Source organism: Phyllobates terribilis, unplaced genomic scaffold, assembly GCF_046119375.1.
Source record: "Phyllobates terribilis strain yellow unplaced genomic scaffold, ASM4611937v1 Scaffold_4__5_contigs__length_816908805, whole genome shotgun sequence".
NCBI classification, from domain to species: domain Eukaryota; kingdom Metazoa; phylum Chordata; class Amphibia; order Anura; family Dendrobatidae; genus Phyllobates; species Phyllobates terribilis.
Genome location: NW_027362764.1, coordinates 641,584,665 through 641,609,810, shown reverse-complemented (window position 1 = coordinate 641,609,810; position 25,146 = coordinate 641,584,665). Strand labels below are relative to the sequence as shown.

The window sequence follows — 25,146 nt, the reverse complement described above, 5'->3', positions numbered from 1 at the left end:
GAGACGTGATATACTGTGTTTGTTTTCACTCTGACCCATGCCATCTGTCTCCATAGCCTCAAGGAGTATATGTTTGACAGAGACCCTGATTCCAGCAGTGTTACTTACTGGGCTAATTACTGTAGCTTTGATAATCTCCTGCTAATAAAACTGATTTTACCACTAGAGGACTAGTAAGCTTGCTGCCATGTAGTCAGGCATATTATTATTATTATTGCGCCATTTATTCCATGGCGCTTTACATGTGAAAAAGGGGTATACATAGCAAAAACAATTACAATAATCTTGAACAAAACGTTATGTCGACTGGTACAGGAGGAGTAAGGATTCATGAGCTCTGTATAACCCCGCCCCCAAGACTGATTGGCAGCATTCAGCCTATGCACAGTATACACAGTGCAGCCAATCAGTGGTGTGGGCGGGATAATATAGAGCTCAGCATTCAGAGAGTTTGTAGGTCTGCAGCACAGAAAACTGACTTTATCAAGATGACAGCAAGCCGCCCAGAAAGTGACATCATTGGAATCAGGGTCTCTTCCCTATATTATGCTGCTGCCAGATGGGGTAGCAAAATCTGGTGATAGATTCTCTTTAAAACATATTCATGCAAAAGTCCAGAAAGCCCCATATAGTCCACGGCTCTGGATACTTGTGTTACAATGGTGGGATAAGCTGCACATTTCAACCGGGAAAACTATATCCAGGGCTGGTACCTGCAGTATAGGAAGGTTATCAGGGAAGTGCAATTACTTATAAGAGTATCATTATGTAAAAGTAAAGCTAACAGGAATACTAACATATATAAGAATTGATGTGACCGTAGTAGAGATGAGCGAACCCAAACTGTAAAAGTGCTTAACTCCGAACACGGACTTCTCACGAAAGTCCGTTTTAGTGTTTTGAGTTCAGATTTCAATAAAGCTTGTTGAAAGGCTGCAGCACAGCCAATCAACAAGCTTTTTGGCTGTGGCCATTTCTACAGCCATCACAACTGTGCTAGTATGGGCAAGGTTGTGAATGGCCAGCACACCACGTGACCCGTTCTGTATTACCACCGGATCACGGGTAGCACCGCCATTCTGACTAGCGTAGGGACAGGACGCAGCTCGAGTGAGGGACAGTTTTAGCTTGGGTGGGTGTACTCGGCAAAACAGTACGTGGTTCCCAGCCACCACTACTTTTCCAGGCGGGCCATCCCTGCCCTGCATGAACATGTTGCGGAAAAAATCAGCTGTGCACTGCGCAACGCCATCAGTGGCAAGGTCCACATAACCACCGATACGTGGACCAGTAAGCACAGCCAGGGACGTTGTATCTCCCTAACTGCCCACTGGGTAAATGTAGTGGTGGCTGGGCCTGAGGTGTTCTAGCCCATGTCCTACCACCGACAAGGATTTCTGGATGTTTCTCTGTTTCTCGGTCAGCATAACACCTGCATCACCAACTTCAACACAGGCAGGGGGAAATGACAGCAGGCTGTTCTGAAACGCATCTGTTTGGAGGAAAGATTCCATACTGCGCAGGAGCAGTGAACGGGAATCAATCAGCAGACAGGTGAGTGGTTGGTGCAGCTGAACATCAAGCCGGGCCTGGTGGTGTGTGATAATAGAAATCTCGCAGCAGCTCTGGGCCTAGCCGGTTTGACACATCCATTGCCTGGTGCATTTGCTGAATTTAGTGGTTCAGAGCTTCCTGAAAAATGACCATGAAATGTCAGAGCTGCTGCTGAAAGTGCAGTCCGTCTATGCGCTTTTTGGCATTCTTGGCCTGTCTGCGCTGCAGTGTCACCATAGCTCCCAACCGTCCCGTATTCGGCGGGACTGTCCCAATTTGAGGGCTCAGTCCCATGTCCCGTCGCGGCTCAGCTGTTCTTCCGGCAGGGGCGTCACTAGGCGCTTTTTTTTTTTTTTTTTTTTGCAGACACAGGTGTGACCCTATGTAGCTCCTCCTCGGCATCAGTTACAGCATGAGGAGGTGAGGGGACAGGGGACGGGGCCAAGTCTGTAGAGGACAACAAGCTGCAGCCCTGAGGAGTGGGGAGACATGCAGCCTCTCCATCTGTGGATGCTGTTATTACAGGAGGAAGGAGGGAGCTCCTGTGTAATATCACCAGCAGCTCAGCAATCGGGACTAGGGGGGGGGGGGGGGTGATTTAGCAGGGACAGTGCAGGGCTGACAGCTCTTCTGTGTACAGCCCATCCTCTGCTGCTGATTGCCAACTTCAGGCCTCCATTACTACCACTGGCTACATGATGAGGAAAAAGCGAGCATACATATGTCATGTGTAAGTACATGTATAATCTATATATGTGCAGATCCCATGTCTGTGTACCCGGTGTGTATGATGGCGTGCCCGCTGTGTGTATGATGTCCGTGTGATGGCGTGAGCATCCAGGGCCCTGGGCAGTTTAGTAGGTGTGGTGCCCCCCCCCCCCCCCGAGTACCCATTGTATCACGTGATATGTTACATGATCCCCTTTTCATAGATCATGTGACTAACACACAGATGCTCTGGTGCTTATCTGTACATGGAAAAATCTCTTATGTTGGCACTATGTATAACATAGCGCTATATAAAATAGAGCAGGGGTGGGAGATTAATTTTCCCAAGGGGCCACATGAGAGACCGTGACTGTTGTGGAGACCAAACCAATAGGTTCAAATTAATTCTGCTTAATATAAATATGTTAATATTAATATTATCACTTAATATTGAGCAGAATTAAGTATGCTGACATCCCCCTATATACAGTATGAGCCACCACATAGCCCTCTACATAAAAAAACCCATACAGCCCACCTATACACAGTATGAGCCCCAGCATAACCTCGTACAAACAGTATTAGCACACACCACCCCTACATACAGTATGAGCCACCACATAGCTACCTCGATACAATATGAGCCCCCACAAAAAAGGCAGATGTCATATAATGAAGCTGCATAAAGATGAGAAAGTTCTGGTGGCTCCGACTGTGAATGAGAGAACAAAAAAAATAATCCTCAGGTCCCAACGAGCGATAAGCAGAACGCACAGATGACTTTGCACTGCCCCGGAAAATAAGAGATTCGCGGCCTCCTGCCCAGTCGTCCGGCACCACTGACCTGGACGAGAGACCCGGGAATCGATCTGCTCAACTCTAGTCCCAACTGTCCCGGATTTGGGTCTGCGCCCTGCAGTCTTGGGCATCTGCTGAATTTCCCTCACTGACAGTGCCCCTCTGACAACTCCTGCTGGGGGAGAAAGATAATGGTAAGTGGGTGTGGATTGGGGTGTGGCCAGGAGCGAGGCCAAAATTTGCTGTGGCAGTTAGCGCGCCGCTTGATTTGTCCATCTTTCTGTTCTTCAAAAGTTGGAAGGTATGGTGTCACTTCTGCCTTCCCACTCACCTCCTCATAGGTAACGTACCCACAAGGTGTAACTCCACCTTTCATATGCTGGAGAGACTGTGTGAGTAGTAGCAGGCAACAGTGGCGTTTCAGCTACAGCACGCACATGTTAGTCACTCTGTGGAGCAACATCACTTCACGACCAACGTGTGGGCCTTGATGCGGGACCTGTGTGCAGTGTTGTGCTGCTTCGAGTACTCCATTAACATGGCCAGTGCAGATGACGCCATCATCAGAATTACCATCCCACTTCTATGCCTGCCTGAAAAAACGCTTCAGGCGATGCTGGATGAGGTGGTGGCACAGGAGGAAGAGAAGGAGGAAGATGGACCATTCACACCGTTATCAGGCCTGTCGTCCACACATTGCTCAGAGGGTGGGTTACTGTCCCAACGGCGGCCAGGTACACAACTGTCCAGTCAGGGGACAGTTTTGGAAGATGAGAAGGAATTGTATTCACAGCAGGGTGGCACTCAAGCAGCTCACGGGCATTACCGGAGCGTGGCTGGGGGATACAGAGGACCCAGACCATACACCTGCCACCAGGGACAGCTTGTCGTTGCCTCTGAGCAGCCTGGCACACATGGACCCATGCATGGCGGCCGAGTTGCGCGGATTGTTACCAGTGCTGATCACTGGGTAGTCACCCTGCTGGATCCCCGCTACAAGGACAATGTACCATCATTACTTCCATCACTGGAGCGGCATTGGAGAATACAAGTGCTCGCTGGTAGAGGCACTACTGACGGCTTTTCCACGTGACAGCGGGGTCTGTGGAAGAACAACGCAGAGGCGGAAGTCACCAACGCAGCTGGGACACCGCCATCACCTTGGAATGCAGGGTTAGCCTGGCCGAAATGTGGAAAACCTTCCTCAGCACACCACAACAGCTGGCACCACCATCTGATACAGTCCGTAATAGCATGAGGCAGCGTTTCAACAACATGGTGGAAGAGTCCTCATGGCACGTCATACGTGTGACGTTTCTTTGCATCTCACAACTTATCTCTGAGATAGAGAGAGAGATATATATATATAATATATATACACTGCTCAAAAAATAAAGGGAACACTCAAATAACACATCCTAGATCTGAATGAATGAAATATTCTTATTGAATACTTTGTTCTGTACAAAGTTGAATGTGCTGACAACAAAATCACACAAAAATCATCAATGGAAATCAAATTTATTAACCAATGGAGGCCTGGATTTGGAGTCACCCCCAAAATTAATGTGGAAAAACACACTACAGGCTGATCTAACTTTGATGTAATGTCCTTAAAACAAGTGAAAAATGAGGCTCAGTATTGTGTGTGGCCTCCACGTGCCTGTATGACCTCCTTACACCGAGAGATTGTGTGTTTTTATTATATAAGTAATACTTCTATTACTGTGCATCTGAAGGAAGTAAATCTTCTTCTTTCCCCCAATAAGAAATATAGTTGGCATTCCATACTCCCCAGAGCACCGTCCTCCTTCCATAAGTGTCCGCCTGATACAACCCAAATATTATGTTTCCATAGAACACATACTTGACCTCCGCCATATTTGTTCCTGGCAGCAGTGAGCGTTCTACCGCCACGTGGCACAATACGATACAGCTCTGCAGTGGCGCTGTGGGGAGCGCACTCCTACCAGGAACATCACTGATGTATGTCATGGGCAGGCTGCAGCGGGTCACAGGTGATTTGCCCATTTTCAAGATGTCCGCCGATGACCTGGCCGCTCTGGTTTGTCAGCGGCTCTATGGTCGCAGTAGATAAGAGGCGGAGCCGGCACTGAGCTTTGTGCTACGTTGCAGGTAGGAAGCGGTGGGCGGAGTCTCTGGCCTGACTCGTGTTCGGCTCCAGAGGCCGAGGTGTCGACTGAGCCCCGATATGGTGAGGATTGTGCTGCTCTGATTTCCAGGCAATGTGCCCTGCAGGCCGGGCGGGTGTCGCTTCTCTGGGGTCACCTGTGCTTGGCGCTACTGTTGTATGTGCAGTAATGGCTGATCATTATATAGTGGCGGCTATAGGGCTGTGCTCGGTAATATTACTGGAAGACGGGCCCTGACTGGTAAAACAGCCTCACCGCATGGCGGCCCGTCAGCTATAACATGGGTGTTTGCTAGGCAAGGGTTAATAAGTCTTCCCACCACATCGGGGGTCGCCAGCAGAACACATGGTGGAGAGGGGAGGCCCGGCTGCTCTGCAGGACCTGCTAGCGCTGCCCTGGAGTCAGTGGAGGCCACAGATAGAGGAGGCCCCGGGGCAGGAGCAGTGTCCGGACCTCTGCAGCCAAGAGCTCAGCACCGGGTTTGGAGGTGACACTGGGCCCCTGTGCAGCTGCACCAATGGTATGGCCAGCCCTGCCCTGAACAGGGGGTGATGGGTGGAAGCCCACAACATTGCCTGGCTCATGGTTTCGTGACAACACCCATGTTATAGCATGATCTGGCTGTAGGCGATGATTAAAGCTATGACTTGCCTGAGCATGACTCTGCACACCTGTGTCTTGTAGTAGCAGCCCCGGGGTGTGGGACCTGCTGCTGTTTATGGGACAGGTGACTCTCCTGCCTGGCACCAGCTTTTCACTGACACTCTCCACCTGCATTTTTATGCTGAAATGCTGTTGTGCAGGTGATCTGGGCCGGCCGTGCAGCCTCCGTATGTGGCTGACTAGGCCCCTGTACCTTACTGCTGGTGATGATGATTCCACATGCCGTTTACCCATCAGATTATCTGTGGTGAAGCATTTTGTAAACTGATGCCAGCACGTCTGCGTACAAATGCCTGCATTGTGGGAGTAGCTAAAGTCTTGCTACCTGTAACCTCTGTAGTTTGTTTTTTTTTCTCCCTGTTTAAAAAAGGGGGGGTGGGGGTGTAGAAATTGCTTGTCTGGCTTCCAAACCCCTGCTTTTCCCTCTACTTGCCTGCCTTCAACTGCATTGATATCAGAATAGTCATCTGGAGTACAGATGATGACAGTGAAAGTGTCGGCACCTGATTTCCCTCCATAGGCCATTTGGAGCACTGCCCGGGGACTATCTAGAATGGGCAGCAGTAAGCTTTACCCCCTGCTGGACTGAACATGAAGTGTCCTGTTTTTGGTACAGATTTCCTAATCACCAGACATCTGCTGGACTGTTATTTTTCCTAATGCAACTTTTTTTTCTTAGATCAATAGTTTCTCCTTGACAACCACAATACTCTCCATGTCTTCATAAATCATGTTTGACACTCGGAGTCTGCCAGATGATAAATTGGTCATCTTAAAGGTCAAGTGGGCAGATTTTCTCAATGCTGTGGGTGACTGACACTACTTTTTAACGTAACCATCTCTGGGGACATCTTTGCTCTATTTTACACCTTTACAGACTTCATTGGTAGTGTGGTGAGTTGACCCTTAATCAATATGGAGCTTCTCATCCCCCTGTAGTCTCTGCACCTGGACACCATGTCAGGGTCACTTTGTAACCTTAGTCCATCCATCATGGCTGACACTTGGTCAGTAAGAACATACAGGTGTGTCAAATGAAAACCTACACCATCATTTCTGCTGTAAGCTGATAACTTGCCGTATGATTATGGCTGTATTGTGAGCACTGTGTTCTTTAGTCGTAATTTGTAATAAGTCAATTTGTTTTCAATATCTTTTGGCAGTGTTTAAGAACAGACACCACTTTACCTGAAGTTGCACACCATAGATGCTGTCAGTCAAGGAGGTGGTGGTGCTGAGCAGGGAGTAGAGCTGGAGTGACACAGGCTTCAGATCTACAAATGGAACTGGTATGCAAATGAGGCTGAATAGCTAACACTGATTTCTCAGTAATGGAGGAATGGACCAGCCATGAAAAGGTATTGCTGGACTTGTCTTTGAAAGATATGTGAAGATTAAGGGGGTCATATGCTCCCATTTATAATCTTCAATGGATGCATAAACTACTCCACTGGTAACAGTGATGGGATGTAATGTGGCCCCGGCCTACACAACTTGTCATGAAACATTTAGAACACTTTAGTCTGTTTCATGACCACGTGACAACAAGGTTAATGTATGACTTTTTTTTTTTCTTCTAATTTTGTCAAGGTAACTTTCATATCTCTTATCAGTCCTTCTGACTGTTTATCCTCCACCTCAAAACGTAATGGTTGTACAAGTGTATAGTGACTGGTCCAATCTAATGTGTGTACAGCTGAAGACCTTCATTTCACACAGACTAAGACAGTTTCTTCTAGCCACAAGTCTTCTGTACAGAATGTAACCCACAGCCCACTATGGCTATTACCCTCCTCATTCCCCCCACATACTTTAACACCAACTCCATAGTGCCCCTGTGATGCCATATACCTTGCTAGTAATTCCCTTTTCTCCCCTAAAATAAAATGCATTCCAGTAAGTTCCCCCTCTGTGGTCCTCGTACAATACTAATGCTGATGTCTCCTTTCATGGGCCCCTTCTAAGGCTGTGTACCCACTATGCTTTTTTTTTTTTTTTAAAGGGTCTCCGCTGCAGAAACGCTTGGTAGAAGGTCTGCCATGTTCCCCAATGATCCATATGTGCTGTGCATATGCTCCAGAAAAATTTGCAGCACTACCAATTATTTTGCGGAATCGCTACATTTTCGCCGCCATTGACTCGCATAATATCCGCATCACTACTTGTGCACATGGGGATATCATGCGTTTCAATGTGCGGACTGTACCCAGGTTTGGAGGAGAGGAGACTCTCCTCCAGACCTGGGTACCATAGTGTCTGTAAAAAAAAAAAAAAAAAATTATACATTTTACTCACCTTCTGATGGCCCCCGGTGTCCTTATCCGATCCGTCCTGGCTTCCCAGCTGCTCGCGGTGGTCTAAAAGAACCTGCCATGACGTCATTTAGTCATATGATCGGTCACATGACTAGACATCATGGTTGGTCCTTTCAGACCACCGCGTGACAATGGGGGCCATCAGAAGGTAAGTATTTATTTTTTACCATTCTTGTACGGTCACACTAAATAAATCCATGCAGTTTGCATGGATTTATATAGTATTACAAAGTTGTCAAGCACTCTCCAAGTGATGCTAAATGTGCTTGACAACCCGCATGTGAAAAACACTTCACTTCCGCTTGTCCCTGGCAGGAAAAACGCATGTACAATCCGCATGCGTTTTTTCTGCCGGGGAGATGCAGAAACGCTCAGGAAAAGTCTGTAGCATTTCTGCATCGTGGGCACATAGCCTAATAGTTACAAAATTCAAACAGAGGCAGGGTCCTCCAGCGATGACAGATTATATAAATTTGAAAAAATATTTTATCAGTGTTAAAAATAAAAGCACTAGTCACCATGAGATAAACAGAAAAAAATCACACAAAACCGACATTTCAGCTAAGGGCCTTAATCATGTTACACCAATGGGTAGTGAGAATGCAGATATCAGGTTTTGCTGTGTGTTTGGTGCCAACCTGCTGAAGTTGAATTAGGCTTTTTTTTTTTTTTTTATTTAATGCCAAGAGCAGGTTCTGCGGTTAAAAAAAAAACAAAAAAAAAAAACACGTGATCATAGCCTTAACACTAGCGACAAGGCAGTAGTCCGCCTTTCTGGAAGGCTTATTTTATGCTCCCCACATACAGGGGGTAGTTGATTAGTACACTTTATCCCATGGATTTACTTTAAATGGATACACTTTTTTCCTTGACTTAAATTTTTTTTGTAGTTATACACTGTCTTTCAGACCGTGAAATTGCAGGGTGCACACTTATGTCCTTATAACTTCCCGCCACCATCCCTTTTGCAGTCTAATACGGTGTATATAATTTATTAATGAAGATGTACTTTTATTTCAGATATTTGCCTTGCACTTCTTTCTCTTGATGTGTTTCCTTTATAGTCTAGTAAGTCTGTATGGTATAAATGTCTTGCAGCTTGAAAAATGGCCTTTGCCTGAAGCTTGGGTGTAACTAGTGAAGGCTCTACACAAACAACTTGGACACACACGTCACATCAACCATTGAATGAGTCAGAGGTATGATTTCATTTGTCTTGCTGCTTTGGCTAATAAGGCCAGTGTAATGTAAGAACAGGTCCTCTTATGGTAGTATAGACCAATGACACAAATTATGAATAAAGGGGTAGTCCAAAGTCTAAATTTCCTTAATCTAAACTACTCACACCCCCACCTTCCCTTGCAAGTCATGTCAGTGGTCTCTGCACACTGGGTATTCTGACTACGCAGCCTGTTGCTGACTACTGCTGATCTGAGCCAGTGATGGAGCATGGATAGAGCGTGCTGTCTGTGTACATTGCGCAGGGATTAGCCCAGCCCATGAAACATAGATCACTGATGCTTTGTTTTTCAGGGTGGGTGCAGAGTGACCGCAGCCTTTGGACCCCTAACTAAAGGCATCCTGTAAGTGTAAAACCCCTTTAATGCTTATTAAAATCTCAATTCTGCTGTACTTGGCTGTTTGACGGGTCACTCTTCCCTCAGTGACCAGTCTCCCCTGTGCAGATGGTGTTGTTGCAACAAAGCCAGGCAATGACTGCACCTTTTGTAATGAGCATCTGACCAGTATAATTTCACCATGTCATTAGCAGCTCACTGTGCTGATGCTGCCCCTTCTGATGAGAATAACCTGGGCAATGCCTATGCAGGAGAGGTCACTGAGGAAGAGTGAGATATCAACTAACAGAGGCCAGAGCTTAGGAGTGAAGTGCGTATCCATCCTGCTGCACGTACACAATATTTCCTCAATCCCAATGTTTCCTCTCGCCCCCAGTAAAATAACACCTATACTCTCCTCTGGTGCCAAGACCATTCCAGCATTAAGGGTGCTGGCTCTTCCAGGGATCATGTAACATTGTCATACAGTCCCTAAGGCATCAGCTTTCCCTGGATGTCTGAACTTGGGGGAGAGTGAAGCTTCCTCTGATTATGTCACACAATCCCTGGAGGGGGGAGTATAGGTGTTCTACTAGGAGTTGTAGGGATTCAGAAGGAGCTGTCCAAATCATGTACAACCTCTCTACAGAATGGATCTCTCAAATGCCCCAACAAAATTCTGCTAGGAAGGTATCAATGTGGTAAGCAATAAAGAGGCTTTACACTTATTCCTTTTGGTTAGGAGTCAAATATCCTCCAGATCGATTCCCTTTAAATCAGATCTATTTGTGCAGATGTCTTCTGTGGTAAGTATAATTTTAGCAGGAAACCATGCAACTAAAAAACCCTCCCTATGCATGGGCTTACTATCCTTAGTATACTTGCTTATAGGGGAATTCATCAAAGCTTTTACTCTACAGTACTAAAGAACGCTTTGCAAAATGTCTGCTACATGGAATTGCAAAAAATTTGCACAACATTTTGCATTTCACACCAGCTTGAAGCTGCTCTGCTAACATAGGAGCTGGGACAGGGCTTTTTTTTTTTTTTGTCCCTTTTACCCCCTCTCCCTTCATTCCTGAAATGCTACTCCAGTCTGACGCAGCATTCCTGGCAAGTCATCACCAAGAAGATGCACCAAATTCATTAAGTGGCATGCACCGCTTAGTAAATTCAGCACATTCTACTCCAGCAAGCCCTTCATTAAAGGGGTGGTCCGCTACTTTTACCATGATGCCCTATCCATGATCGGCCAGGGTCCCACACCCAGCCGATCCTATATTGATGCCCTATCCTACGGATAGGGCATCAATGTAAAAGTAGTGGTCAGTGCCGGTCTTAATTTGCTCCATAATGTTGCATAGGCTTCCTTGTGTGCTGCATGAGTGGAGATTCTCCCCAGGAAGCATGGACTCTAGGGGAATATAGTTGAAGAACTTTGTAACTCTTCTCATTTTATACAGATGAATATAAATGCCCCGTGACCCCCTTGTTTGTCTTCTATGGTTACACTTTGTAACCTATTAAGATCACATGTGAGAGGGATTAAGGGAAACCCACTGACCAGTCCTGTGTGATTAAAGGTTAAACTATCTTAACATGTTTGTACAGTGACTTTTGTTCTGTTTGTGACTGTCACATCCTGCTCACTCAGTGATGATTCATCTTTGCCGTTTACCCATCTGATTGGTAAATGCTGAGGCTTTAAGTGTCTGAGGAGTGAGCACTGACACCACCGATTGCACTTGTTTAAATGTTTAGCTCTTTTTATAGACATAATGCTTGTTTTTCTTTAACTTCTTAGGCATCGAATTTGGAAAAACTGGACAGAAATGAAGACTGATTTGTGTTGAACACTGAATACAGAAAAATTAAACTGCAACTTTATTAACACTCTATTAAAACAGATTATATACTGAATTATTCCAAATGCTGTGTTGAAGACATTGCAGAAGAAAAGCAATGTAATAAAGCCTAATTCCAATGATTTCTAGTGCCACGTTTTTGGTATATATTTACTTGGCTGTTGCAATGATGTGATTACATGGGACTGCTGCAGCTGCAATAGTGGTGTATGGCATGAGACTGCTGCAGCTGCAATAGTGGTGTATGGCATGGGAGCTGCGAGGGAATATGCTGGGTGATAACGGGTCTTTAGTTTTATTACTTTGTCAACTTTTTTTTTTCTTAACTGCTTCCCTTTTTGCATGTTCTGATGTGTACATGGGGTACAGTATGTTATGCATGGTAAGATGGCTGGGTATGATGTATTATACATTGAATTTATTTTTTCTAACAACAAGCTCTCCTGCTCAGTGCTCCCTCACCTCCCATCCTATTTTCAGTAGTTGGCTTTTGCTTGGTCAGATGGATAATGGTTCACAGGAATGTAATCTGCACTGCGAAACCTGCATGAATTGCCTGCAGTTTTTCATGCATAGGTTTAGAGTCCTGGTGTATCCACAGTAAAGAGTTGAAATTTTACCTTCTATAACTTTTCACCTTGGATTTTACTATAATTAGAATCTAGGGGTAATATATTTTTTTTCTTGTGGAGAGTGACATGTTAAGCACGGCAGGTGAGAAGACTTCTAAAACTGCAATGCTTCTCTGGGAAATATGCAAATTCTCTTCAGAGAGAAAGAGGACTAGAACTCTAGCACCACCTACAGGAAGTAGCAATCCTAAGGCTACATGCCCACTATGCGTTTTTCAAGCATTTTTGCTGCAGCCTAAACGCTTTAAAAACGCTTGGTAATCTGTGCCCCATGGTCACCAATGAAAATCCACATGTTGTGTACATGCTGTGGAATTTTCCTTGCAGAAAAATCCACAGCATGTCTATTTGTGTTTTTCCACACAAGTCAAATCCGCATGTAAAAACACGTGTAAAATCCGCAAGCGTTTTTACTGCTAACATGCAGAAACGCTGCGGAAATTTTCTGCTTCAATTCTGCATTGTGGGCACAGCCTCAAAGTCAATAGTGACCCTTTAATGAGCCTTATCACACAATATTATTGTATTGGCTTTTATCCTAAGTCATGTGATAAGGCTCATTAAAGGGTCACTATTGACTTTTAGGATTGCTACTTCCTGTAGGTGGCACTAATTAGATACACCCCCATTTGAACATGCATTATTAGCCTATGGCATAAGAACCTTTAAGGCAAAGGTTAAGGATTAAAAAAACCTTTGTGGGATATAAATCACTTCATGAATTTTTGCTTAGTGGCTCTAACAGGCTCTATTGTCAAGAATATTAAACTTTGTAATCATAAATCAGCTGTAAGGAGTCTTGAAAGACAGGGAAAAATGTTACCCTGTCAGACCATCAAAACAAGCTTGCTGATGGATTCTCAGTTTACTCATTCTACAGTCAGCAATATAGCCTGTTGTTCCACTGTAACAGGCAAACTGCAACTTGGTTTGATTAAGAGATTTGCAAACATCTTGTGCACCAGATACAATCACTTAAGTAAAAAAAAAAAAAATTAACTTTCTAAAATGCGTGTTTTTTTGTTTTTTTTAAATGGCAAATTAAACTGTCTAGGGATGTAATCACTATACAATTAAACTGACCGCTCTCTTGTTACCCTGATAGAAACCAGTTCTAGAATGGCAAGTAGACTGGTGCCTGTGAGCTTGTCATTAGGATGCTCACTTCATACATAGGAAGATGCTGAAGGTAAGAAGCTGTTCACACTGCTGTCCGTCCTGCTTCTGAGTGACTACTGTGAGAAATCTATACTCTGTACCGTCCAGCTTTCTCCCACACTGTAGTGGAGCGTCCTACTGCTCGCTCTTCCTGATCCTATTCACATTCTAGGACCAGTTTCTGTCATGTAACAAGGTTGTGGCCATTTTGAGTCTGTAGTGATCACTTTCCTAGACAAACTCTCATAAGTTTCCAAATGGCAAATGACATTTCCTTTAATACCCACCACATCCCACACTTTTCTGCAGAGATAAAATGTAATGAGCTTCAATTGGAAAAGTGGACTTTCTTCTGTCCAAGGTAGCTGTATATGGTATACTGACATTAAAGAGGAATTCCCATCTCCAAGATCCTATCCCAATATGTAGTAGGTAATATACTAGCCAATAATTTCTCATTGAAGGTAATGGGAATTTACACAGCAAATTAGAAGAACTATTTGCAGGGCATAGTAGCTTGGGTATCTATGGCCATGACCTCTACAAATTGTCAGTGGCTGTAACCATGGATACTGTCCTATCCAGTACATGGAATAAGCAACATGGTGAATCAGAAGAACTATACATTTCTAATTGGAGGTATTGCCAATATTACACCTACATATTGGTAAAAGATCTTGGTGATTGGAATACCCCTTTTAAAAGAATCTCTCATACTGTGTGTAAAGTAAGTGAATATACATATGGATATTTAAGACTGACTAAAATATAAAAATATCTTCTTATCCAGGTAAATATCATGTCTCCTGATGATCTTGCATAACTAAGTTTGGTGGGGCTTTAAATGCTAAATATTTAAGCTGTATAGGCAAGAAACTTGTCTGGCCCAATCAGTTTCATATGATGAGATCAAACTGTTTGCAAAGGTAAGCATCTTGGGAAGGTGTTAGTTTAAAGGGGTTGTACTAAAATCATAAATTCCCAATCCCTTAAAGTCGTATTTTTCTAATTTTGGATTATTAATGAAACATTCAGTATTTGTAAGCCAAAACCAGGAGTGGGTGATAAATACAGAAGTGGTGACGTGTTTCTATTATACTCTTCCTCTCATTGGTCCGCTCCTGATTTTGGCTTACAAATACTGATCAATTGCTCAGTGTTTGAACGTGGCCTCAATTGGAGAAACCCTGGTCCTCCCTCCTGCCTCAATTCAGCTAACACATTCAGTTTTAGATGGGCTAAATCTTGTTACAGAATACACCAAGGTTACTTACTGAGAGCCGGATTTCCAGAACCCATGACAGCACACCTGAGAGGATCCGCCCTTTGAGGACAGAAAACCATCTGAAATAAAAGGGCGGCACCTCTCCCCCACTTCAGTTTGTTACAGAGCATTGAGAGGACCTCCATAAAAAAAAGTTATATACAAAATCCAACACCACATCAAATAATACCCAACAAATGTGCACACCCATATGGTGAGAAAGAAGGGGGGGGGGGGGTATATATGGGTGCTGTCATGGGTTCTGGAAAAACCGGCTACCACTAAGTAACCTTGGTGGTTTCCCTTCACCCATGACAGCACACCTGAGAGAATTTTGGAGAAAGAAACACCTTAGGGAGGGACCACTACTTGCAGCACCCTTTTACCAAAGGTTAAGTCAGGCAGGATAGATCCAAACGGTAGTGTTTGAAAAAGGTAGATGGTGATGATCATGTAGTGACCTTACAGATCTGATCTATCGATACCTCTGCCTTCTCTGCCCAGGAGGTAGCCACAGCTCTGGTGGAGTGAGTCTTGATGCCATCAGGGATCGGGTGTTACTAGTCGAGTAGGCTAAGCAAATGGCCTCCCTAATCCATCTGGCTATAGTTGCTTTTGTCACCCCATAACCCTTCCTACTCCCCTGGAAGTCTGTCTCCACGGGCTAGTTACTTTTATGTATTTTAGTAGAGCCCTTCTAACGTCAAGGTTATGAAACTTTTGTTCCCTTGGGGTCTTTGGGCTGTTACAAAAGGAGGGCAGAACAATTTTCTGAGATCTATGAAACTTGAGTGCAACCTTAGGAAGGTAGGCTGGATCAGGCCTCAATACTATAATATCCTTAAATATTTGTGTATATGGAGAATTTATGGATAGGGCCTGCAAATCACTTACTCTACGGGCCGATGTGAAAGCTACCAAAATAATTGTTTTGAGAGTTATGTATTTTGCAGACAACTCCTAAACTGGTTTAAAGGGTTCCATAGTTAAGGCGTCTAGTACTAAATTCAGGTTCCATGGAGGAACTTTGGGTATTGAGACTGGCCTAGATCTACCCCAAGATTTAATGAACCTTGTAATCCATTTATTGGCTGTGAGGTTATGATTATATACTGCACCCCAGGCAGAAACCTGGACCTTAAGTGTACTGGTAGCCAGACCTAACTCAAACCCTTTCAGTAAGAACTCCAGGATGGAATTACTTGGGAGATTTTTGGCTTAAAGGCTTTCCTAGGAAATCTAAAAATTTTCTCCATGTTCTACCATAGATTTTGGTGGTTATGGGTTTTCTACTTCTTAATAGAGTAGACACTAAACCTGATGAAAAACCTTTGCCCCTCAATATTGCCCTCTCAAATTCCACGCTGCTAGGTGGAAACCCTTCACTTGAGAGTGGAATATTGGTCCCTGAGCTACAAGGTCTGGGTTCTCTGGTAGGATCCATGGGTCTGATCGTGATATCATCCTCAAAAGGGAGAACCATGGTCTCTTTGGCCAGAAGGGGCTATGAGAATCACTCTCGCTTGACCCTTCCTGATCTTCCTCACTACCAGAGGTATCATCGCTACTGGAGGGAAGGCATAGGCCAACTTGAAGCTCCAAGGAATCTGGAGAGCATCTATTGCCAATGGGTTTCCCCTTGGGTCTAGTGAGCAGAACTTCTCCACTTTTCTGTTATTTTTGTTGGCGAACAAATCTATCTCTGGTAGACCCCACAGCTGTACTATCTGATGGAATATTCTGGGATTCAGGGCCCATTCCCCTTGTCTCAATTTGTTGCGGCTTAGGAAGTCTGCTCTCGTGTTTTCTATGCCTCGTATATGTAGCGCCGTAAGAGAGAGAAGATTTTGCTCTGCTATTTGAAAAGCCTGCCTACTGCTTCCAGAAGAGAATGAGGTCTCCCCCCCCCCCCCCCGGTGGTTTATGTAGGCACTCGGAGTTTAGAGTAAACCCCAGAAAGGCCTGGACCCTTGTGGGTTCTAGCCTTGATTTTTGGGTATTGACCTTTCAGCCTAAGTTCTGCAAGACAGCCATGACTTGATTCAGTTGTGAAATACAGTGGCTCTCTGAATTCCCCACTATAAGGAAGTCGTCGAGCTATGGTATTATGACTGTATTTTGAATGCGAACAAAGGCTGTCACCTCGGCTATCAGCTTGGTGAATAACCTTGGAGCAATCGACAACCCGAAGGGAAGAGCTTGGAACTGGAAGTGTCTGCAACTCCCTTGGATGTAAAGAGCAACCCTTAGATACTTTTGATGATCTGGGTGAATTGGGACATGATAATATGCGTCTTTGAGATCTATCACTGCCATAAAGCAATTGTGAAAAGAAGCTTTATTGTTGAATTTATAGATTCCATTTTGAATGTATGGTTGTCTACAAATGGGTTGAGGCCTTTTAGATTTAAAACAGTTCTGAATGAACCATCCGTTTTTGTTTATTACAAAGAGAGGGGAATAAAATCCCCTTCCTTTTTGACTGACCGGAACTTTGCATAGCACTCGTTTGTGCAACAGGCTCAAGATCTCTGATTCTAGGGTGAGTTGTTCATCTGGGGATTTTCTTACAGGAGTTATCACAAACGAGCGGCGTGGCTGCTGAAGGAATTGAATCCTTAGTCCATCTCTCACTATGTCGAGGACCCAGGGACTGGAGGAAATGTTTTCCCAGGCCTGAACAAATTGAGAAAGTCTCCCTCCAACTTGTAGCCTGGCGTCATTGTGGAGGTTTTTTGGAGGCGGCGGAGGGACCTCCGAACATATATCCAGACTCTTTCTTGTTCTTGAAATCCCACGTTCTTTTCTCTCCCGGGGGGGCGACCTCTACTAAATTTCCTCTTCCGAAAATAGGTCTTCCTGGCATCCTCCGAAAACCCAGGGAACCTTCCTTTTTTTGTCGCTTGCTTTCTCAAGGACATCGTCCAATTTTTTGCCAAAGAGAAATTGTCCGTCACAGGGGATAGAACACAATCTAGACTTTGATTGTAAGTCCCCAGGGCATTCCATGAGTCACAGAGCTCGTCTAGCCACGTTTGATAGTAAAACTGGCAGCTAGGTCAGCTGGTCTGAGTCAGCAGAGGTATCTGCAAGGAAGGCAGCTGCACCATGTAATAGGGGGAGGTTGGCTAGAATTTTTTCCCTTGAGGTGTTTTTTTTTTTTTTTTTTTAATTATCTTTCAGCTGATCTTCCAACTGCTGTAACCATATCATAAGGGAAAGAGCGGTACATGTTCCTGCAATGGCTGGCTTTAGACCTCCTGCTGCAGATTCCCAAGTATGCTTTAAAAAGGTATCTGCCTTCTTGTCTAAGGGGTCTCTAAGTACCCCTGAGTCTTCAAGAGGGAGTGCCGATCTTTTTGATGATCTAGACACCGCAGAGTCAATTTTTGGCACCTTATCCCAGTTTTCAGAGTCCTTTAGGTCAAAGGGATACTTCCTCTTTGAGGATGAAAGCAAGGCTCCTACTTTCTCAGGCTTCCTCCATTCTCTATTGATAAGTGCCTGGACCTTAGCATTCACCAGGAAGGTGCTTTTTTTCTTTTCTTCTAACCCTGCAAACATGATGTCTTCTAGGGACTTAACAGATTTATCTTCCTTTAACCCCCATAGTGGTTCTTACAGCCTTTACCAACTTATCTGTGTCTTCTATAGGGAAGCATGGTCTCCCCCCTCTATCACTGTCTGAAGAGGATGAGGACCTACTACGACACTGTCCATCCGCTAACACAGAGGAGTCAGTCAGAAGAAGGATCAGATATAATTTTTCTTCTTTTCCTCAAAATTGTTTTAAGGGAACCCTCTACCTCCGATCTGATGACAGACCTGAGGCTAGCTGCAAAATCCAGGGTACCCTCACAAATAGTTTTCTGAATGCAGTCCGAGCAGAGCTCCTTCTGCCAGGCTATCGCTAGTGGGCATGTGCATATCGCACATTCACGAAGATCACTCACCCTGCCACTGCGGATACTGGAAGTGAAGACTGTTTTAGGATACGCGATGCATCCCTCCTGGAGACCGTAGAGTCCTGAGAAGCTTTACCCTTCTGACTGGGACGACTGCTGCTCCTTCTGCTGGACCCTCTAGATCGGCGAGCAGACGGAGGTGGTGATGAAGGTGACAGCGACTGTGGCCGTGGCGACAGCTGCTGCTGCTCTATGTCAGACATTATGTCGGGACCTTGAGCAGCGTTCTGACCCCAGGTGCTCCTCTATATAGGGAGATGGGCAGGGTCAGCCACCTCCAGGTCCCTGAGGTATCCTTCCGGTGATTAGCCCCCTCCCCCTGGCAACAGTTTCCGCAGCCGCTGCCAGTGTTTTGCCATGCTGGCCGGCATTATACAGGGCGCCGCCATCTTTCTTCCGGCGCCGCCCCTGACGTCATCGAGGCACATGACCGCGGTCACTTCTGGTCACAAGGGTGGCAGGGGGAGGGCGGCGCGGTGGTGTACAGAAGCCCAGGACCTCCCCACTGCCTGCGCTCCCACGTGCAACAGGTCCCCGGGGAACCTGCGGACGGTGCCACGGACAAGAGCCAGCTTTACAGCGCCAGGACAGGTCTGGGTAAGATTCTTCAGCATGACAGCCGCCTGATACTTCATGAGGATTCCCATCAAGGACAGGAAACCAACTGAAGTGGGGGAGAGGTGCCGCCCCTTTATTTCAGATGGTTTCCTGTCCTTGAAGGGTGGATCCTCTCTCAGGTGTGCTGTCATGGGTGAAGGGAGAAAGTCTAATTGTGCATCAGTATGAGACTTGTGGTTAGACCTCAATAAGCCAGTACAAGTTGTGATGACTGGTCATACCATTCTAATAAAGGTTGCTGAAATTAAAAAAAAGTGTGTCCAGGCGAGCGGAGACTAAGCATCTTACAAGTCAAATTTTTCCCTTAGAATTGTAATGTAAAGCACTAGAGACACATCTTGTACAATTCGATGAGGATTTTAAACCCTTTCTCTATAATACCAGTTGGATAAGTTATTGGAACTGCTCAATAAGCACCTGGAACCAGTTTGTATTAAACACTTATTATTACAGATTAGTATAGTCTGCACTGTAAGAATAAATTAGAATCAACAGTTATGTACTATAATAAGATAACCAAACATTTTATACAGTAAAACTGTGGCCAGTCCTTCATTCATCATCTTCAGCCAAAGTGGCTGATGTTGCTGGCCCATAAGTGGATATAAACTGCCTCAGTTGTTGATGGTATTCTCTCAGGTAATGATCTCTCTGCTGTAAACTATTCTCATCTGTGAGCTCAACCGGAAAGAGAGAATGCTGGGACACGCCAAACACCGAACTTCCTACAGAAGAAGGAAAAAAGATGTGATGGTATCGACAGGTCCAGGGTACAGCTCCTTTTGGAGATGACCGTGCTGCTGTAGATAATTAGAGTTCTACACTCTAAGGTGGAGTCAAGTATCTGTATTTACACATTTCTGGTTGGATCAGAACCCTTTTTCAAAATAGCTACAGATCTACAGGCGATCTACCTGCTGGTGTGACTGCAGCGGCTCATTACAACAAAGGCTCTTATTGGAGTTGCGACAATCACAACTCCCATCAGGTGAGCAGCACCTCACCTCCTCACATACTACTCATTTTTCAAGTTTGAGAGTCCGCAGTGGTTAATACCTTTTTATGGCTAGGTGAAAAGATGGTAAAAAATAGCAAGTTTTCGAGACTACTCATCTCTTCAGATTTTGTTATACTATGCCTGAAGTAACATATTGAGGAGTGTAGTTTTCAAAATGGGTTCACTTGGGGGGGGGGTTCCACTGTTTGGGCACATCAGGGGCTCTGCAAAGGTAAAGTGGCATCTTGGCATTATACTGCATATTAACCTTCCGTTCAAAAAATCTATTATTTATCACACTCAATAAACATGACATACGCAGATTTGGTTGGAAAAATTAATGGCCACGGCCTTTATTAAAAATTCTTATACTTAAAAACCATAACTTTAATAAAACTCTAATAACACCACAGCTTAGCCATAAGCTCAAGCCCGTTTACCTTACCAACCTGCTGTCCATTCAGTCTCCTGAACGACTAACCCCAAGGCTGTGACGAATATAAATATATATGTAGGGAGGGTGGGCAGGGCAGCAGCAGTAGATGAGCAGCGTCTGAGGACTGACACTCTCCTCAGGCGCTGCCATCTTTAATACCCTGAACCACCAATGTATAATAAATATTAGGACCCTATCAGCAGCTGTCGCATAGGGAAAAAGTAGTCTTCCCCCTGCGACACCTCACTGACAGGTTGGCTACCTGAACCAATCCCCAGCATGGCGGGAAAAACACGGCGGGAAACCATTCCAGCCACTTAACCCTTTCAGGAGAGGAAAACAATGCATAATAATTAGTCTTGAGCGAGCACTAAAATGCTTGGGTGCTCGAAGCTCGGGCCGAGCTCACCGTGATACTCGGGTGCTTGACCCGAGCAACAAGCCCAATGTTAGTCTATGGGAGACCTGAGCATTTTGGCGGCGGCGGCACCCCCGGCAGTCTGTAGAAAGCCTAAAAAGTGCCCAAAACAATAGTGACAGTGCTCAAATGACATAAGGACAGCATGGGGATCGCCCCAGGAAGCATTTTTGACTCCCAGGTCACTGCTGTCAACAACGTGGTCAGAGGTATTAAGCCACTTTTACGGGCTCACAATAAAACGTTCAAAAACAAAACTGAAACTGCTTTCCTGTGAAATATGTAAAGGAACATCCTTTCCAGGGTAAAGACTTGTGTATAAGGTAAAATAATTAACCAAAAACAAAAATACTCCTCCACACCTTGGGCTATGTTCACAAGTATCATTTTTTTATGCGTTTTTGCACTTTTGTATTGCTTTCAACAATGACAAATGCATTCACCGGGAAATGTCATTTTAACATTTTACAACCTTATCTGGCCATGTGCTGTGTGACACATGCATACAGTGCTGAAAAGACATGGGAACAGCATGGGGAAGACCCCTGGAAGCATCTCTAACACCCAGGTCACTGCCTAAAAGTGTGCCCATCAGAAGTGATCCTTGGCGCATCAGAAGATGCAGACTTGCAACTATCCCCGTGCAAGTCCTTGTCCCAGGGCAGTGTTCAATTGTACCTCCCCGATTCCTTGCAATGCAAGCGCAAGTATGCAACCGGCCACCCACCCACCCACCCCCAGGCTGCAATACCATACTGCTTGCTTGCACTTGAAATTGGGCCTTTTAGGCATGTGGAGGCGGAATCTGGCCACAACGTCATGGCTGCGTCGGCGGCCTGGTATCCATACTCGGTCCCGAGCCACCCCGCGGCCGGGTGCCCACACACGGTCCCCAGCCGCCCCCATTTGTACCGGTGCACCTTATACACAAGCGCGCATACCAAAACATTACCTGTGCCCTCCCCAGTGCATTTGGTGGGAAGGACAGCCTAACCACAAACACGTGGACAATTGAATGTGGCCAGGGATGATCCATCTCACTGACGCCTTCACACTGGGTTAATATTGTGGAAGCCGGGACACAGTTGGACACTGGGATGCAACACGTCCTCCAGACAGAGGATTGCGGGTCCTGGGTCAATCAGGCTTCAACACAAAGTTCAGAAGGTAGACAGCAGCAGTGGTCGCCCTCCTTCACAACGAGTAAATTATTCATGATCATGAGGCCATCCATCTCCTTAGCTTTCTGTTCCTTGGAATGCAAGCGCATGTATGTAGTAGCGGCTAGGCCTGAGGTGGTTAGCGTTTTGGCGCATATCCTACATCCTCCGAGGATTGCTGGATGTTTTCCTGCTACTATCCCAGTTCTATGACTCCCGTTAAAACAAAGCTTCAGGTGATGAATGATGGATGAGGTGGTGGCAAAGGAGAAAGAGCAGGAGGAACAGGGACCATTCACATCAATATCAGGCCAGTCAACCACACATGTCTTGTAGGATATGTTTCTGTACCAAAAGGAGCGGTTCGGATACACAGTTATAGGGCATACAGTGAGTGCAATGCCTACCAAAAATTTCGAGGCACTCCAATGCCCCTTGGAAGTGACATGGAGGTCAGAGGGCCTTAACTAAACCGTTTTTTCCATTTATAGCAACTGGGTCTCCTGTACACTGTTGGCCTAAGCAGTGAATGGAAGGCTTTCCAAAAATTATGAGGAACTGCAATGCCCCTTGAAACAGACGTGGATTACAGCGTACTAAAAACCTTCTACCCATTATTGGGGAGTGGGTCTCCCTTAGTGTTCGCCTATGCATTAAAAAGCAAAAGCTGACTAAAATTAGGAGGAAATGCAATGCCGTTGGAAGAGTCGTGGAAGTTAGAGTTAATTAAAAACAACATTTCAATGCCCCTTGGAAGAGCTGTGAAGTTCAGAGTGGTTTAACAAGACTGTTTTAATGCCCCTTGGAAGAGACGTGGAGTTCAGAGTGGTTTAACAAGATGGTTTTAATGCCCCTTGGAAGAGACGTGGAGTTCACAATAGCTTAACAAGACTGTTTTAATGCCCCTTGGAAGAGGCGTGGAGGTCAGAGTGGTTTAACAAGATGGTTTTAATGCCCCTTGGAAGAGACGTGGAGCTCAGAGTGGTTTAACAAGATGGTTTTAATGCCCCTTGGAAGAGTCGTGGAGGTCAGAGTGGTTTAACAAGATGGTTTTAATGCCCCTTGGAAGAGACGTGGAGGTCACAGTAGCTTAACAAGATGGTTTTAATGCCCCTTGGAAGAAACGTGGAGGTCAGTGTGGTTTAACAAGATGGTTTTAATGCCCCTTGGAAGAGACGTGGAGGTCACAGTAGCTTAACAAGACGGTTTTAATGCCCCTTGGAAGAAACGTGGAGGTCAGTGTGGTTTAACAAGATGGTTTTAATGCCCCTTGGAAGAGACGTGGAGGTCACAGTAGCTTAACAAGACGGTTTTAATGCCCCTTGGAAGAAACGTGGAGGTCAGTGTGGTTTAACAAGATGGTTTTAATGCCCCTTGGAAGAGACGTGGAGGTCACAGTAGCTTAACAAGATGGTTTTAATGCCCCTTGGAAGAAACGTGGAGGTCAGTGTGGTTTAACAAGATGGTTTTAATGCCCCTTGGAAGAGACGTGGAGGTCACAGTAGCTTAACAAGACGGTTTTAATGCCCCTTGGAAGAAACGTGGAGGTCAGTGTGGTTTAACAAGATGGTTTTAATGCCCCTTGGAAGAGACGTGGAGGTCACAGTAGCTTAACAAGACGGTTTTAATGCCCCTTGGAAGAAACGTGGAGGTCAGAGTGGTTTAGCAAGATGGTTTTAATGCCCCTTGCAAGTGACGTGGAGTTCAGAGCGGTTTAACAAGACTGTTTTAATGCCCCTTGGAAGAAACGTGGAGGTCACAGTAGCTTAACAAGACGGTTTTAATGCCCCTTACAAGAGCCATGCAGTACAGCATATTAAAAACATTATTCCCATTATTGGGGAGTGGGTCTCCCATAGTCTTTGCTTATGCTTTCCAAGCAAAAGCTGCCAAAAATTAGGATGTAGGAACTTGCAATGCTGGCAACACGGACCATGGTCACCCTGGTGGTATAGTGGTGGTGGAGGCTGAGGATAAGGAGAAGAGCAAAAAACAGCCGAAATGAGGATGCGTATACCCATGTGTGGGTGTTTAGCGGTGCATGGGAATACACCTCCCGAAATAACACAGTGGATTTGACTTTACGTTACTCTGCTGTCATTTGGTGGTGATGAGAAGTCTGGCCCAATCCAGCCCTTGTTCATTTTAATAAGGGTCAGCTTGTCAGCATTGTCAGTTGACAGGCGAGTGCGCTTATCAGTTATAATTCCCCCAGCGGCACTAAAAACACGATCCAATAACACGTTAGCGGCAGGGCAGGGCAGGACCTCCAAGGCGTACAGAGCGAGTTCATTCCAAGTGTCCAGCTTGGATACCCAATAATTAAAAGGCACAGAGGAATCACGGAGGACGCTGGTACGGTCGGCAAGGTACTCCCTCACCATCTTTTGAAACTTTCCACTCCTTGCGAGAGTACCCCGCGCCTCAGTGCCTGTAAGCTGGGCGAGTCTCAGAAAACTGTCCCAGAATGTTGACAGTGTTCCCCTGCATCTGCTGGATTGGAGTTGTGTCTCTCTCGCCTGTACGCCTTGGTTGGGCAACGAACTGTGACCTCTGCCGCTAGCGTGTTCAGATGGGAATTTTTTTTAACAGTTCTGCAGCAAGGGCCTTCTGGTACTGCCCCATTTTTGTAGACCTCTCCACCTCAGGAATAAGAGAGTGAAAGTTCTCCTTATAGCGGGGGTCTAAAAGTGTCACCAACCAGTAATGACTGTCACCCAACATTTTGACAACGCGAGGGTCACGGTTAAGGCAGCGTAACAAAGTCAACCATGCGTGCCAAACTGGTAACGGGCAAGACTTCCGTGTCCTCACCAAGATGACGACTGACCATGCTCGCCTCCTCCTCCTCCTCCTCCCCCTATCCTCAGGCCACCCACGCTGAAC

General features: G+C 45.5%; 1 long non-coding RNA gene across 1 annotated transcript; it reads left to right on the top strand.

The window, feature by feature from the left end:
- The first annotated feature begins 5,122 nt into the window (after positions 1–5,122).
- On the top strand, positions 5,123–11,734 carry LOC141265821 (uncharacterized). Its single transcript, XR_012320162.1, has 4 exons — positions 5,123–5,275; positions 7,040–7,234; positions 9,290–9,390; positions 11,552–11,734. It is a non-coding gene; the product is annotated as an uncharacterized lncRNA (long non-coding RNA).
- The last annotated feature ends 13,412 nt before the right edge of the window (positions 11,735–25,146 follow it).